The sequence below is a fragment of the Lucilia sericata genome, unplaced genomic scaffold (genome assembly GCF_015586225.1).
Source record: "Lucilia sericata isolate MDLA Ls3-8-SP2 unplaced genomic scaffold, ASM1558622v1 Contig000402F_arrow, whole genome shotgun sequence".
Taxonomy (NCBI): domain Eukaryota; kingdom Metazoa; phylum Arthropoda; class Insecta; order Diptera; family Calliphoridae; genus Lucilia; species Lucilia sericata.
In genome coordinates this window covers 291396-307500 of record NW_023994420.1, presented here as the reverse complement: position 1 = coordinate 307500, position 16105 = coordinate 291396, and the positions used below count along the sequence as shown (strand labels likewise).

The 16105-nt window shown below is 26.4% G+C and overlaps 1 protein-coding gene across 1 annotated transcript in view; it reads left to right on the top strand.

Annotated features, from left to right (window-relative positions):
- The first annotated feature begins 3462 nt into the window (after positions 1-3462).
- The window catches only part of LOC119604550 (putative cyclin-dependent serine/threonine-protein kinase DDB_G0272797/DDB_G0274007), a 28192-nt gene continuing 15549 nt past the window's right edge, over positions 3463-16105 (top strand). Inside the window, exon 1 of the mRNA XM_037957228.1 lies at positions 3463-3523. The gene's annotated coding sequence lies outside the window, so the exon portion shown is untranslated. The remainder of the gene's footprint in view (positions 3524-16105) is intronic.

Below are 16105 nucleotides of genomic sequence, written 5' to 3'. Positions count from 1 at the left end.
AAATATACATAAAAATGTTTGTATTGTAGAAGATGTTTGCATCAACTTCAAATTATTGATACATTTTAATCGATTATAATCGATAATTATCGAAAAAAATCTGTAAAATATTTATTCGAATAAATATTTTTATAGTTTTTTTTTTTCGAAGAAATTATAAAAAAATAAATAAATGTTATGCCTTTGTTTAATTTATAGAAAATTCCATTAATTTACATGATCTCACGAATATTTTTAATCGGTTAACCGGTTTTAATTAATCGATTACTCGCAATTTTTTAATCGATTACTTTGAAAAACAATGATAAATCATCAATATATTTTATTTATTAATTTCATATAAAGAAAATTCAATTATTTTAAAATATTTTACAAATAATTTTAATCGGTTAACCATATTTTCGAGTAAATTTAATCGATTACTTTTAAGTAATTTTATTCGACTAATTGGAATGTACAAAATTTTAATAAAACACATATTATGAAGAAGTTTTATATTAAATGTTTTTTTGTAATTTTTTTTTATTCGGTTAATCGGTTAGTTTTAATCGATTAAACGGATACTCAATAAATTTTATATATTCGCAAACAATTCTTCAGAAATAACATAAATAACACAATTTTATTTATTTTTGAACGGTTCATTGGTTACTTTTAATCGATTAATCGAGTAATTTAATCGATTAATTTAATAGAAATTAATTTTTTTAGAAAAATATTAATAATTTTCAACGAATTATCAATAAATGTGTATATCTTAATTTTGTTTATGAGAAATTCAATAATTTTTCATGGTTTTACGAATATTTTAATCGATTAACCGGTTATTGTAAAACGATTATTCGAATTTTTTATTCGTTTCATTAGAAAAATAATAATAATAATAATAATAAAAATAATTAAAAAAACTTTAAAGAAATATTTTAAAATTTAATTTAAAAATTAACCGAATATTTTTTATTAATTAACCGTACTTTTTTTCGATTAATTTGATTTTTCTTTAAATACGTTTTTTTAAACGCGTATTATTAATCGAATAATCAATAAACTTTAAATATACGCTTCATATGTACAATATTCAATTTATTTATATAATTTACATATATATGTTTAACGATAACCGGTTAGTTTTAATCGATTAATCGAACAATTTTAATTGGGTAAATTTTTAATCGAATAAATTTTAATATATAAATTTAATTTATGGGAATTTCAATAATATGTATTTTATTTAAATCGGTTATTTTTAATCGTTTATACGATTAATTTTATTCCGTTACTTGCAAAAATTATAGAAAATAATGATTTTATTTTAGAATAATTTTAATCGATTAAATAATAAAATTATTTATAAAACTTACAACTTATTTTACCAATATTTTTATTCGAGTAATTGCTTAATTTGATACTTTTAATCGGATAATTTTTATCAGTTAATCGATAAATATTAATAAATCGTTTTGTTATTTTGAATCAATATTTCATTACAATATTTCTAATCGTTTAACCGGTTATTTTTATTTAATTAATCGAATAACTTTAATCGATTAAATAACAAATTTATAAAATTTTTTTTAATGAAAATAAATATCATGGTTCTATATTATATCTCATGTATTTTTCAAAATGGTTAATCGGTTACTTTTAATCAATTAATCGAATAATTTTAATCGATTAATTAACAAATTTATAATTTTTTTTTTTGTATTGAAAATAAATATCATGGTTCTATTTCATATTATATGTATTTTTCAAAATGGTTAATCGGTTACTTTTAATCAATTAATCGAGTTATTTTAATCGATTAATACGAAAAATAATGTTAGTAACCGTTTTATTGAAACACATCTTAGGACAGTATTTTTATTTAATAAGCTGTGTATTTTAATCGATTAATCGACAAAAATTCTTCAATATTTAGGTATTTTAATTTTTTTAATCGGTTAAAAAATTTTTAATCGAATAAATTTGAATATATAAATTTAATTTATGGAAAATTCATTTAGTTAAAATTATAATATATAACGAATACATATTTCTAATCGGTTAACCGGTTAGTTTTAATTATTTAATCGAAAAATTTTAATCGATTAATTAAAAAATTTATAAAAAATATTTTTTATTGAAAATAAGTATCATGGTGTACTTTTTTAAGATGGCTAACCGTTTACCTTTAATCGATTAATGGAATAATTTTAATCGATTAAACATGTCTTGAGACAAAATTTTTATTTAATAACTATAACCGGTTAGTTTTAATTAATTTATCGAAAAATTTTAATCGATTAATTGAAAAATTTATAAAAAATATTTTATTATTGAAAATAAGTGAAATGGTGTATTTTTTAAAATGGTTAACCGGTTACTTTTAATCGATTAATCGAATAATTTTAATCGATTAATCGATTAAACATATCTCGAGACAAAATTTTTATTTAATAACTAGAGTAATTTTAATCGATTAATCGAAAAAAGTCTTGAGTACGCATTTCAGTTTTTTTTTAAATTGATTTGTGAAAAATCTAATTTTAAACGTTTAACCCTACCTGCTAAATATATTTTTAGATTTTTTACGAAAATCGTATAAATTTATTCGTTTACTTTACTTTAAATGACAAAAATTTATTTGGTTCAAATTATATTGTTTAACCGAATAATTTTATTCATTTAAAGTCTAAATTTTAACAGCAATTAATTGCAATTTCAAATGCTAACAGTTTCATTTAACAGTTTGAAAAGCCTTGCTGTTATAAAAAAGCTTAAAATTTACATCTGGCAATACCTTTCCATTATAAAACTCGCATGCTATACAATTATTTTACAGCAAAAAAAAAAAACTCTCCCCTTAAGTACACACATATTACAAACAAACCTGTTTAAAATTATACAAACATAAACACTTGCCTTTTATATCTCTCTCTCTTTCGCCCACAAACAAATTTTAATAATAAAGAAAAACTCACAAGAAAAATTATGAATTTCTTTTTGTTTACATTTAGCTTTGACTAACCAAAGAAAACTTGGCAGCACTTATTGCATAAAATCAAATAAGAAGAGAAGCGAGTGTGTGAGAGATAATTCGGTTGGCATCACTTTAGTAAATATTCGTACGTCGTTAAGTGTAGGTTGCGTTTTCTATTGAGTATTTAACTAAACGGATTGATGTTCGTCGCGTGCGTGCGTGTGTTTGTGTTGTGATTTTTTTTTATTAAAAAATATGTTTAAATAACATATTTTGTATTTATTATTGTACTTGCCGCTAAATAAATAGCTCATAAAGTTTTTTCTTAAATATATATATATGATGAATAATAATATATTTTCTATAAAGAAAATATTAACAAAGTTTTCTAAAGAAAAAATAAGCAATAAATAATAATAACACATAAAGAAAAATTAATATAAAATGGTGTTCAAAGAAAATTTGTAAAAGAAAACAAAAAAATTGTGGTTAAAATAAAAAATATGTTATAAAAGTCTAGATTAGTTATAAATTAAACAAATTTATGTAAAAAAAATCATGGTAAATAAAGTTTTAATAAAAATTCCTTAAAATTCAACCACCTTACAACAAAACTCCTTACAAAAAATATAATTGTCATTGTTGTTGTTGTTTTTTGAAAATTCTATTTTTTTGTGCTTTAATATTTTAAACAACAACAACAGCAAGTAAAATAAGGTACCAACACAAAAATTCCGGTTTAACCACTCTCTGTATGTGTCTGTCTGTCTGCCTGTCTTTTAGTTGTTGTTTTTTAAATTTTTTACTTTAGTTAACTTGTATTTGTTATTGTTGTGGCGTTTTTTTTATCAACCTTTGTGCCTGGTTTTTTATCATTATTTGCCCTAAACCTAAAGTGAATGTTTGAGAAAAAAACAAACAAACTAAAAGCAAATACAATTAAGTGTTTGCGTTTTTAATTTGCTCTTCTCTCTTGTTTTTTACAACGTAAAATAAAACAGCAAAAGCAAAAACAAACTGTTTTTGCCCTTTACTGTTTTCTTTTAATTTTAAACAACATGTGTAATTTGTTGTTATCAAAAGTTCTTAAAGAAAAAACTCAGGAAAAAAAACTCTAAAAGAAAAGTAAAACATACAGAAAAAAACCGCCAGACATTCGACACTTTTAACTGTACAGGTGTTTTATCTTTTGTTTTTGTTGTTGTGCCTTGTGAAAAAAAAAACATAAAAAATGTGCTCGAATTTCAGAATTTAAAAAAAATAACAACAATGCTATTAAAAAAAAACACATAAAAATTTCGTAATTAATAACCGGAATTAGTAGTGCAATTAACGAATAAAAAATTTACAATTGTTTTTATTAAAAATCATAACAAAAAGTGCATAAAATACAAAGAATATCTAAAAAAATTAAAAAACAAAACAAATCATGTTTTTTATTTAGAACATGTTTAATGTTATTAAAATAATTACTGTAAAATTTATAATAAAAATTTAAGGAAATCATAACAAGTTTGTCATACTGTGGGAAATAAAGTGAACAATTTTTTTAAAAAACTCAAAAAATTATTAAAAAAAAAAAAATTAAAAATTTTCAGGTGAAATCAAGATTGCAGCAAAATAAAGCGATTAATTTAAAATGCATAATTTCAATCGATTAATCGAATAATTTTAATCGTTTAATTGGTTAATTTTTGTAAAATAATCGGATAATCGTTTAATCGTCTAATTTTAATAGATTAATCGAATAATTTTAACCGTTTAATCGAATAATTTTAATCAATTAATCGCTTTACTTAAATCAAATATTTAGATCAATTAATCAGATAATTTTAATCGGATAATTTAAATAACTTAATCGATTAATCGAATAATTTTAATCGATTAAACGGAAAATTTTTGTAAAATAATCCAATAACTTTAATAGGATAATTTTAAGACATTAATCGAATAATTTAATCGTTTAATCCTCAATTTCCTTAATTATTTAGATCAATTAATCAAATAATTTTAATCGATTAATCAAATAATTTATATCGATTAATCGAATAATTAATATCGACTAATCGAATAATTTTAATCGATTAAACGGATAATTTTTGTAAAATAATAAGATGACTTTAATCGTTTAATCGGATAATTTTAATTCATTAATCGAATAATTTTAATCGAAAAATTTATTCGAATAATTTTAATCAATTAACCGCTTTACTTAAATCAAATATTTAGATCAATTAATCAAATAATTTTAATCGGATAATCAGATAATTTTAATTAATCGTTTAATCGAATTATTTTAATTGATTAATCAGATAATTTTAATTTATTAATTGGATAATTTTAATCGATTAATTGGTTAATTTTTGTAAAATAATCGGATAACTTTAATCGATTAAACGGATACTTTTAATTTATTAATCGAATAAAATTTAATCGGATAATTTTAGTCATTTAACCAAATAATTTTAAAATTAATCGCTTTACTTGAACCAAATATTTAGATCAATTAATCAGATAATTTAAATCGGATAATTTTAATCGATTAAACGGATAATTTTTATAAAATAATCAGAAAACTTTAATTGTTTAATCGGATAATTTTATTCATTAATCGAATAATTTTTAACATTTAACCGAATAATTTTAATCAATTATTCGCTTTACTTAAATAAAATATTTAGATCAATTATTCAGATAATTTTAATCGAATAATCGGATAATTTTAATCATTTAATCGAATAATTTTAATCGATTAATCGAATAATTTTAATCGATTAAGCGGATAATTTTTGTAAAATGATCAGAAAACTTTAATCGTTTAATCGGATAATTTTAATTCATTAATCGAATAATTTGAATGATTAATCGAATAACCGGATAATTTGTATCATTTCATCGAATAATTTTAATCGATTAATCGAATAATTTTAATCTTTGTAACTGTTAAAATTGTTGTCAAATAATCAGATAACTTTAATCGTTTCATCGGATAATTTTAATTCATTAATCGAATAATTTTAATCGTTTAATCGGATAATTTTAATAATTTAACCGAATATTTTATTCAATTAATCGCTTTACTTAAATCAAATATTTAAGCAGATAATTTTAAGCGTATAATCGGATAATTTCAATTATTTAATCGAATAATTCTAATCGATTAATCGTTTGATTAAGTCAAATATTCAGAGCAATTAATAACTTTTGTTAAGCGATTAATAGGATAATTTCAATCGATAAAAAAAATTTATAGAGACAATAATTATTTCAGATGATTTTGCGAATAATTTTAATCGATTAATCGGATAACATGAAACGATTAATCGCAAAAATCACAAAATTGCTCATGAAATGAAAAAGAATTTGTGTTTATTTTCAAAATTTTTTACATAAAATATTTAAAATCAATTAATTTTAATCGATTAAACGAATAATTTTAAACGATTAATCGAAGAATTTAAATATTTCATTACGTAGTTTCATTTGTAGAAATATTAATTATTACAAATTATTATTCCTGCATTTTCAATCTGTTAAACGAATAATTTTAATCGATTAATCGGTTAACGTGAAACGATTAATCGTTAAAATCACAAAAACGGTTAATTTAATGAAAATAAAAGTGTGTTAATTTTAGAGATTCTTACATATAGTATTTTAAATTGATTATTTTTAATCGATTAAACGAATGATTTTAAATGATTAATCGAATAATTTTAATCGATTAATCGGATTACGTGAATATTACCAAAACTTTTCATGTAATGAAAAGGAAAACGTGTTAATTTTAGAGATTCTTACGTGTAGTATTTAAAATCGATTAATTTTAATCGATTAATCGAATAATTTTAAACGATTAATCGAAGATTTTTGCTATTTAATCACGTAGTTCCATTTGTATAAACAGTAATTATTACACATTCTGCTCCCTGCTTTTTCAATCTGTTAACCGAATAATTTTAATAGATTAATCGGATAACTTGAAACGATTAATAACAAAAATAAACACAAAAGTTCCTGATTAATCGTTAAAATTGTCAAAAAATATGCATTTGAAACTAAAAAGAAAATGTATTTCTTTCAGACGATTTTATATATATATATTTAATCGGTTATTCGAATAAATTTTAATCGGTTTATTTTAATCGAATAATTTTAGTCGAAAAATCTGAATGGAAAAAAATTTTGTACAAGATTTAACGAAAATTTTAAACGGTTAGCTAATTAATATTAAACCGATTATTCGAATAAATCACAAACATTTTCAAAAAAAAAAAAAATCGTTTTATTAACAAAGATATGTAATATAAATTCTTTAAATTACATAAGTAAACTCCTCATTTCCCTTTAAAAATGATTTTTATTAAATTATTAATCGATTAATTATTAAATATTTAATCGATTAATCACGTAATTTTATCGATTATTCGATTTATTTTTTTTTTTTTTCTAAAATAATTTTAGTCAAAACATTTTAAATATTAGATTCATTTTTTAGTTTTCATGAATATTTTAGATCGATTAATCGGTTCATTTTCAGCGATTAATAGAATAATTTTATTCGTTTAACCGCAAAAATTATAAGTTTTATAAAAAATCTTTATAATGTTAAGATGTATTCGATTATTCGAAAGAAAATTCCAAGTAAATATTTTCAAAGCTGCTTTATTAAACTTGCTTTATATTTATAAATGTTTAATAAAGTTGTTGAAGGTTTATTGTAGGAATTTTGTGTGGAAAATTAAGAAAAATATTCTAAAAATGAAATATTACACTTTTAGGTCAATCTGCTTAAATTAGCTTGTGCTTCAATTGAAATACTTCCTAAAAGAAAATTAAACATAAACCACAGTTTATACAAGTACACTACACCATTTCCTATCGAGTGACAGAAATTTTCAAATGTTCAAGAAAAAGAATCTTAAGAAAATATTCTTAAATATTTCTTAATAATACGCGGGAAATGGTGTTAAACTTAAACCCCAACTAAATATAATGAACTTAAGTTTGTTTTTAAGAGACTTATTTATGTTCATAACTACCCTTCTCCTCCCTCTATTAAAGAATGAAAGAAAAATAATGACCACAAATTAAAAACATCATATGTCTAATGTTCAACCACATCCGTAAGCTAGAAGAAAAGTTTTTTTTATCAACAACAAAAAATAATTTATATTCTACCATCATAAAAGCTTCAAAAGACAAATATTCTAAACAAAAACATATTTTCTTTTTATATAATTTATGAAAGCCATAGAACATTAAGTACAAGAACGTACTGAGTCTATAAATCACACATACTAAAACACTTCATGAAAACCGATCAGAAGATTGATCTCTATTTATTCTTTAAAATTATAACTCTGTCGATAATAGTCCAAATTTGCTGATTTTCTATATGTAGCAATATTTTTGAAAATACATGCTAAAATTTAAATTTATTAATCGGTTGATAGGTATTAAAGTCCTCCTAAAGCTAATATCGTATAGTACATAGCTTTTCTATTATTTTAGCATATGTATTTATTTTGCAACAAAAGCTGTAGTGTTGTTCGGTAAACTGTAAAGAGCATAAAGATTAAAGTGAAAAACTTAAAAACAACAACTAAAATATAGTCTGGTCTAGTCTAGACAACGTACGTTTATGTTTACAATGAAATGAGAAAAAAATAAACTTACAACAAAATTGAAAATTATTATATTTATATATAAGTTTCTTGTTCTTCTTGTTGACAGGTATGGAAAAGTTTTTCTTTGTTTTCTAGACGAAATGGAACTAGAACATAACTAGATCTGAAATAAAAATCAACTAAAACTTGTCTAGAACTGAACTAGAACTCAACTAGAAATAAACTAGAACTGAACTAGAACTGAACTAGAACTGAACTAGAACTGAATTAGAACAAACTGAACTAGAACTGAACTAGAAACTACTAACGAACTAGAACTGAACTAGAACTGAACTAGCTGAACTAGAACTGAACTAGAACTGAACTAGAACTGAACTAAAACTGAACTAGAACTGAACTAGAACTGAACTAGAACTGAACTAGAACTGAACTAGAACTGAACTAGAACTGAACTAGAACTGAACTAGAACTGAACTAGAACTGAACTAGAACTGAACTAGAACTGAACTAGAACTGAACTAGAACTGAACTAGAACTGAACTGAAACTGAACTAGTGAACTAGAACTGAACTAGAAACTGAACTAGAACTGAACTAGAACTGAACTAGAACTGAACTAGAACTGAACTAGAACTGAACTAGAACTGAACTAGAACTGAACTAGAACTGAACTAGAACTGAACTAGAACTGAACTAGAACTGAACTAGAACTGAACTAGAACTGAACTAGAACTGAACTAGAACTGAACTAGAACTGAACTAGAACTGAACTAGAACTGAACTAGAACTGAACTAAGAACTGAACTAGAACTGAACTAGAACTGAACTAGAACTGAACTAGAACTGAACTAGAACTGAACTAGAACTGAACTAGAACTGAACTAGAACTGAACTAGAACTGAACTAGAACTGAACTAGAACTGAACTAGAACTGAACTAGAACTGAACTAGAACTGAACTAGAACTGAACTAGAACTGAACTAGAACTGAACTAGAACTGAACTAGAACTGAACTAGAAACTGAAACTAGAACTGAACTAGAACTGAACTAGAACTGAACTAGAACTGAACTAGAAACTGAACTAGAAATGAACTAGAACTGAACTAGAACTGAACTAGAACTGAACTAGAACCTGAACTAGAACTGAACTAGAACTGAACTAGAACTGAACTAGAACTAGAACTAGAACTAGAACTGAACTAGAACTGAACTGAACTGAACTGAACTAACTGAACTAGAACTGAACTAGAACTGAACTAGAACTGAACTAGAACTGAACTAGAACTGAACTAGAACTCAACTAGAAATAAACTAGAACTGAACTAGAACTGAACTAGAACTGAACTAGAACTGAACTAGAACTGAACTAGAACTGAACTAGAACTGAACTAGAACTGAACTAGAACTGAACTAGAACTGAACTAGAACTGAACTAGAACTGAACTAGAACTGAACTAGAACTGAACTAGAACTGAACTAGAACTGAACTAGAACTGAACTAGAACTGAACTAGAACTGAACTAGAACTGAACTAGAACTGAACTAGAACTGAACTAGAACTGAACTAGAACTGAACTAGAACTGAACTAGAACTGAACTAGAACTGAACTAGAACTGAACTAGAACTGAACTAGAACTGAACTAGAACTGAACTAGAACTGAACTAGAACTGAACTAGAACTGAACTAGAACTGAACTAGAACTGAACTAGAACTGAACTAGAACTGAACTAGAACTGAACTAGAACTGAACTGGAACTGAACTAAAACTGAACTAGAACTGAACTAGAACTGAACTAGAACTGAACTAGAACTGAACTAGAACTGAACTAAAACTGAACTAGAACTGAACTAAAACTGAACTAGAACTGAACTAGAACTGAACTAGAACTAAACTAGAACTGAACTAGAACTGAACTAGAACTAAACTAGAACTGAACTAGAACTGAACTAGAACTGAACTAGAACTGAACTAGAACTGAACTAGAACTGAACTAGAACTGAACTAGAACTGAACTAGAACTGAATTAGAACTGAACTAGAACTGAACTAGAACTGAACTAGAACTGAACTAGAACTAAACTAGAACTAAACTAGAACTGAACTAGAACTGAACTAGAACTGAACTAGAACTGAACTAGAACAAAGTTATAACAGCTTTTTCTGTTGCAATATTTTTGTAGGTATAACAATTCTTTTAAAAATTGCAGTTTTTTTCATTTAATCTATAAACAAAAATGTATAACATTTTACATCCCTGCAATTTACACTGTGCACATACAAACAAAATACATACATAACAAAATACAGCAAATAACACTAAGAATCTGAACACAACATTAACGAAAAAAATCTGCAACAAAATACATAATGTTGTTGAATTATAATGTGCAGTGTCGGTCTGTTTAAATTTTTGTTGTTGTTTTTGTTATTCTCTATGATGTTTTCAACATCAACATATTCTCATCGGGTGTTTTATGTAAAAGAAAGAAAAAACGACAAGTACAAAGTGCGCAATTCCTTGCATTAAACATAAAATCATACATATAAATTCCATAGAAAACATTTTCACACAAACAAACTAAAGCCAACACTCTCCTCACACACCCCACTCCACCCCCTATTATAAATAACACTCGATCTCACTATAAACAACAAAAGCATATAACGAAACAAACGGCAATAACAGAAAACAAAATAAAAACTTACAACACAACAAAACAAAGTTGTAGAAAAAAAAAAACACTTTCTGTTTTTAACCCTCCTCCTCCTCCCCTTTTTGTTTTTTTTTAGTTTTTTTCTCATTTAAACTCGTATTTTGATGTATTTGCTGTGTATAAGATTTTGTGTGTGTGTGTTTGTAAGTTACATGGAGTAATATTTTTACCATGTGAGATGATGGGGGCCAACCACTTTTTTGTGCCAACTACAACATTTGGTACCGTATGTCTTCTCTTCTTTGTTGTAGCTGTTTTTGTTGTGGTTGTTGCTGTTGGTTTTAATGCCGGCATTATTGTGTGCATTGGCAACGCACTTTAAGAACGTGTATTCATGTTGATGTTGTTCTTTGTGTTGTTGTTGTTTTTGTGTACTTAACAGGCATGGTATATCGAAGTTTTGTAATAATACTAAATTTATCTAAATACATACTAACTTTATTTGTATTTACAATCTAATGATTAGCCAACTGACTTGTTCAGTTCTAGGTCAGTTCCTAATTAGTTCTTCTTCAGTTGTGGTTCAGTTCTAGTTCAGTTTTAGTTCAGTTCTAGTTCAGTTCTAGTTCAGTTCTAGTTCAGTTCTAGTTCAGTTCTAGTTCAGTTCTAGTTCAGTTCTAGTTCAGTTCTAGTTCAGTTCTAGTTCAGTTCTAGTTCAGTTCTAGTTCAGTTCTAGTTCAGTTCTAGTTCAGTTCTAGTTCAGTTCTAGTTCAGTTCTAGTTCAGTTCTAGTTCAGTTCTAGTTCAGTTCTAGTTCAGTTCTAGTTCAGTTCTAGTTCAGTTCTAGTTCAGTTCTAGTTCAGTTCTAGTTCAGTTCTAGTTCAGTTCTAGTTCAGTTCTAGTTCAGTTCTAGTTCAGTTCTAGTTCAGTTCTAGTTCAGTTCTAGTTCAGTTCTAGTTCAGTTCTAGTTCAGTTCTAGTTCAGTTCTAGTTCAGTTCTAGTTTTTAGTTCAGTTCTAGTTCTTCTAGTTTAGTTCTAGTTCAGTTCTAGTTCAGTTCTAGTTCAGTTCTAGTTCAGTTCAATTCAGTTCTATTTCAGTTCTAGTTCAGTTCTAGTTCAGTTCTAGTTCAGTTCTAGTTCAGTTCTAGTTCAGTTCTAGTTCAGTTCTAGTTCAGTTCTAGTTTAGTTCTAGTTCAGTTCTAGTTCAGTTCTAGTTCAGTTCTAGTTCAGTTCTAGTTCATTTCTAGTTCAGTTCTAGTTCAGTTCTAGTTCAGTTCTAGTTCAGTTCTAGTTTAGTTCTAGTTCAGTTCTAGTTCAGTTCTAGTTCAGTTCTAGTTCAGTTCTAGTTCAGTTCTAGTTCAGTTCTAGTTCAGTTCTAGTTTAGTTTTTCTAGTTCAGTTCTAGTTCAGTTCTAGTTCAGTTCTAGTTCAGTTCTAGTTCAGTTCTAGTTCAGTTCTAGTTCAGTTCTAGTTCAGTTCTAGTTCAGTTCTAGTTCAGTTCTAGTTCAGTTCTAGTTCAGTTCTAGTTCAGTTCTAGTTCAGTTCTAGTTCAGTTCTAGTTCAGTTCTAGTTCAGTTCTAGTTCAGTTCTAGTTCAGTTCTAGTTCAGTTCTAGTTCAGTTCTAGTTCAGTTCTAGTTCAGTTCTAGTTCAGTTCTAGTTCAGTTCTAGTTCAGTTCTAGTTCAGTTCTAGTTCAGTTCTAGTTCAGTTCTAGTTCGGTTCTAGTTCAGTTCTAGTTCAGTTCTAGTTTAGTTCTAGTTCAGTTCTAGTTCAGTTCAAGTTCAGTTCTAGTTCAGTTCTAGTTCAGTTCTAGTTCAGTTCTAGTTCAGTTCTAGTTCAGTTCAAGTTCAGTTCTAGTTCAGTTCTAGTTCAGTTCTAGTTCAGTTCTAGTTCAGTTCTAGTTCAGTTCTAGTTCAGTTCTAGTTCAGTTCTAGTTCAGTTCTAGTTCAGTTCTAGTTCAGTTCTAGTTCAGTTCTAGTTCAGTTCAGTTCTAGTTCAGTTCTGTTCTAGTTCAGTTCTGTTTAGTTCAGTTCTATTTCAGTTCTAGTTCAGTTCTATTTCAGTTCTAGTTCAGTTCTAGTTCAGTTCTAGTTCAGTTCTAGTTCAGTTCTAGTTCAGTTCTAGTTCAGTTTAGTTCAGTTCTAGTTCAGTTCTAGTTCAGTTCAGTTCTAGTTCAGTTCTAGTTCAGTTCTAGCTCAGTTCTAGTTCAGTTCTAGTTCAGTTCTAGTTCAGTTCTAGTTCAGTTCTAGTTTAGTTCTAGTTCAGTTCTAGTTCAGTTCTAGTTCAGTTCTAATTCAGTTCTAGTTCAATTCTAGTTCAATTCTAGTTCAATTCTAGTTCAGTTGAACTAATTATCAAATGTTCATAAAATAATATATGTGTTTTATATGTCGCTGATGTATTTATCGTCCAAGTTTACTGATAAAATTACAATAGTATTGAATTTTCCAGGCCTGGTACTTCGTTCGTAAATGTGCAAGGGATTTGTTGTATTTTGTTTTTGACTTTAATAATTCTCTATCTTTAAAAAAAGGAAGAAAAAACTAAAACAAAGAATAAAATATGAAAAACAAACTGCATATAAATTTTGTAACTTCATATGGGTCTTTGCATAGAGACAATAATTAAAAAAAAATGAGTTTTTAGTATTATTCTCGAAGAACCTTGTAATTATTTTAAATATGTTTGTAACCCTTAAAGTATGTAAAAGAAATTTACAGATTAATTCAATGAAAATGAGAAGTTTGTTTTCAAATAATTTTTTACTAGAGAATAATTGACTTTATTTTCAAAATATTTGTAATATTTGTCCCTTAGGTTCAACACTTTTTAACTTGTTCTCCTTGATATAAGATAAATATTTTTCTATAAAATAATTTTCTTTGTTTGTCATCATATTCACTCACACGTTAATAATTCTTTTACATACTTTGTTTTTATTCCACAACATTTTTTTTACAAATCGTTTGATTTCAAGCACCACTTGGATGTTGAACAAGAAAAAAATAAATAAATTGAATTAAAGAAATGAAACCTCCGCCATTTATTCCATGACATTTTCATTCAACTTTTTGTTGTTGTTTTGTTTGGTTTGGCGGGTGTTCGTGTTTTCCTTTGTGTATATGTAGTCAACATGTCAAAGACATTTTGACATTGCGATATTTTCTTCTTATCTGGCCAAAGGAAATGGTAGTTTAGGGAAAACTCTTACCTTTTTTATAAAAATATTAAATTTTGTTTGGAAAACATGGCTTGCTTTAAAGAAAAAGTAATAATTGTTAAAGAAAGCATCATATATTTAAAATATAAAGCTTTATTTATAAAAATTTTGTGTTTGGGCAATATTTTTCGAAAAAGTACATATTAAGAATTATTTTTTACCTTAATTATGCACAAAAATATGTTTTACCACCAAAAGTAAAAAAGTCCGTTTTTGTAAATCAACTAATTATACATATGCTGATTCTTGAAAATGTATTTCCATAAAGTACTTAATAAGTACTTTTTATGATAAACATTAATTTACATTCTTTATTTAATTTTAATTTTATTTTCACTTTTTCCCTCAACTTTACTATTTAAATGTTAAAAATAATGAATAAAATTGTAATTCAAATATTTTGTATTCAATGAGTCCACTTGACTTCGTGTCCATTAATTTTGAGAGCCTCTGCAATGTTGTCGCCTTTGGTTGTTGTTGCTGCTGTTGATTCAAGCAGCTTGAATTTTTAAACTTAGATGCCTTTTTTCAACTTCCTTCATTTTTTCCATATTTTTTTTTATCTCTTTGGTATTTTCCTTCCTTTTTGTACTTTTTCAGTTTGAAGGCATACCATTGCTGTAAACAACCACCAACAATTTGGGGTGTATGTTAATTTATTTGATCCGTTTGATACAACAACAAACTGAGGAACTGAAATAGAACTGAACTAGAACTGAACTAGAACTGAACTAGAACTGAAGTAGAACTGAACTAGAACTGAACTAGAACTGAAACTAGAACTGAACTAGAACTGAACTAGAACTGAACTAGAACTGAACTAGAACTGAACTAGAACTGAACTAGAACTGAACTAGACTGACTGAACTGAACGAGAACTGAACTAGAACTGAACTGAACTAGAACGAACTAGAACTGAACTAGAACTGAACTAGAACTGAACTAGAACTGAACTAGAACTGAACTAAACTGAACTAGAACTGAACTAGAACTGAACTAGAACTGGAACTAGAACTATAGAACTGAACTAGAACTGAACTAGAACTGAACAGAACTAAATGAACTAGAACTGAACTAGAACTGAACTAGAACTGAACTAAACTGAACTAGAACTGAAACTAGAACTGAACTAGAACTGAACTAGAACTGAACTAGAACTGAACTAGAATGAACTAGAATGAACTAGAACTGAACTAGAACTGAACTAGAACTGAACTAGAACTGAACTAGAACTGAACTAGAACTTAACTAGAACTTAACTAGAACTGAATTAGAACTGAACTAGAACAGAACTAGAACTGAACTAGAACTGAACTAGAACTGAACTAGAAACTGAACTAGAACTGAACTGAACTGAACTAGAACTGAACTAGAACTGAAATAGAACTGAACTAGAACTGAACTAGAAATGAACTAGAACTGAACTAGAACTGAACTAGAACTGAACTAGAACTGAACTAGAAACTGAACTAGAACTGAAACTAGAACTGAACTAGAACTGAACTAGAACTGAACTAGAACTGAACTAGAACTGAACTAGAACTTGAACTAGAACTGAACTAGAACTGAACTAGAAAAAACTGAACTAGAACTGAACTAGAACTGAACTAGAACTGAACTAGAACTGAACTAGAAGAACT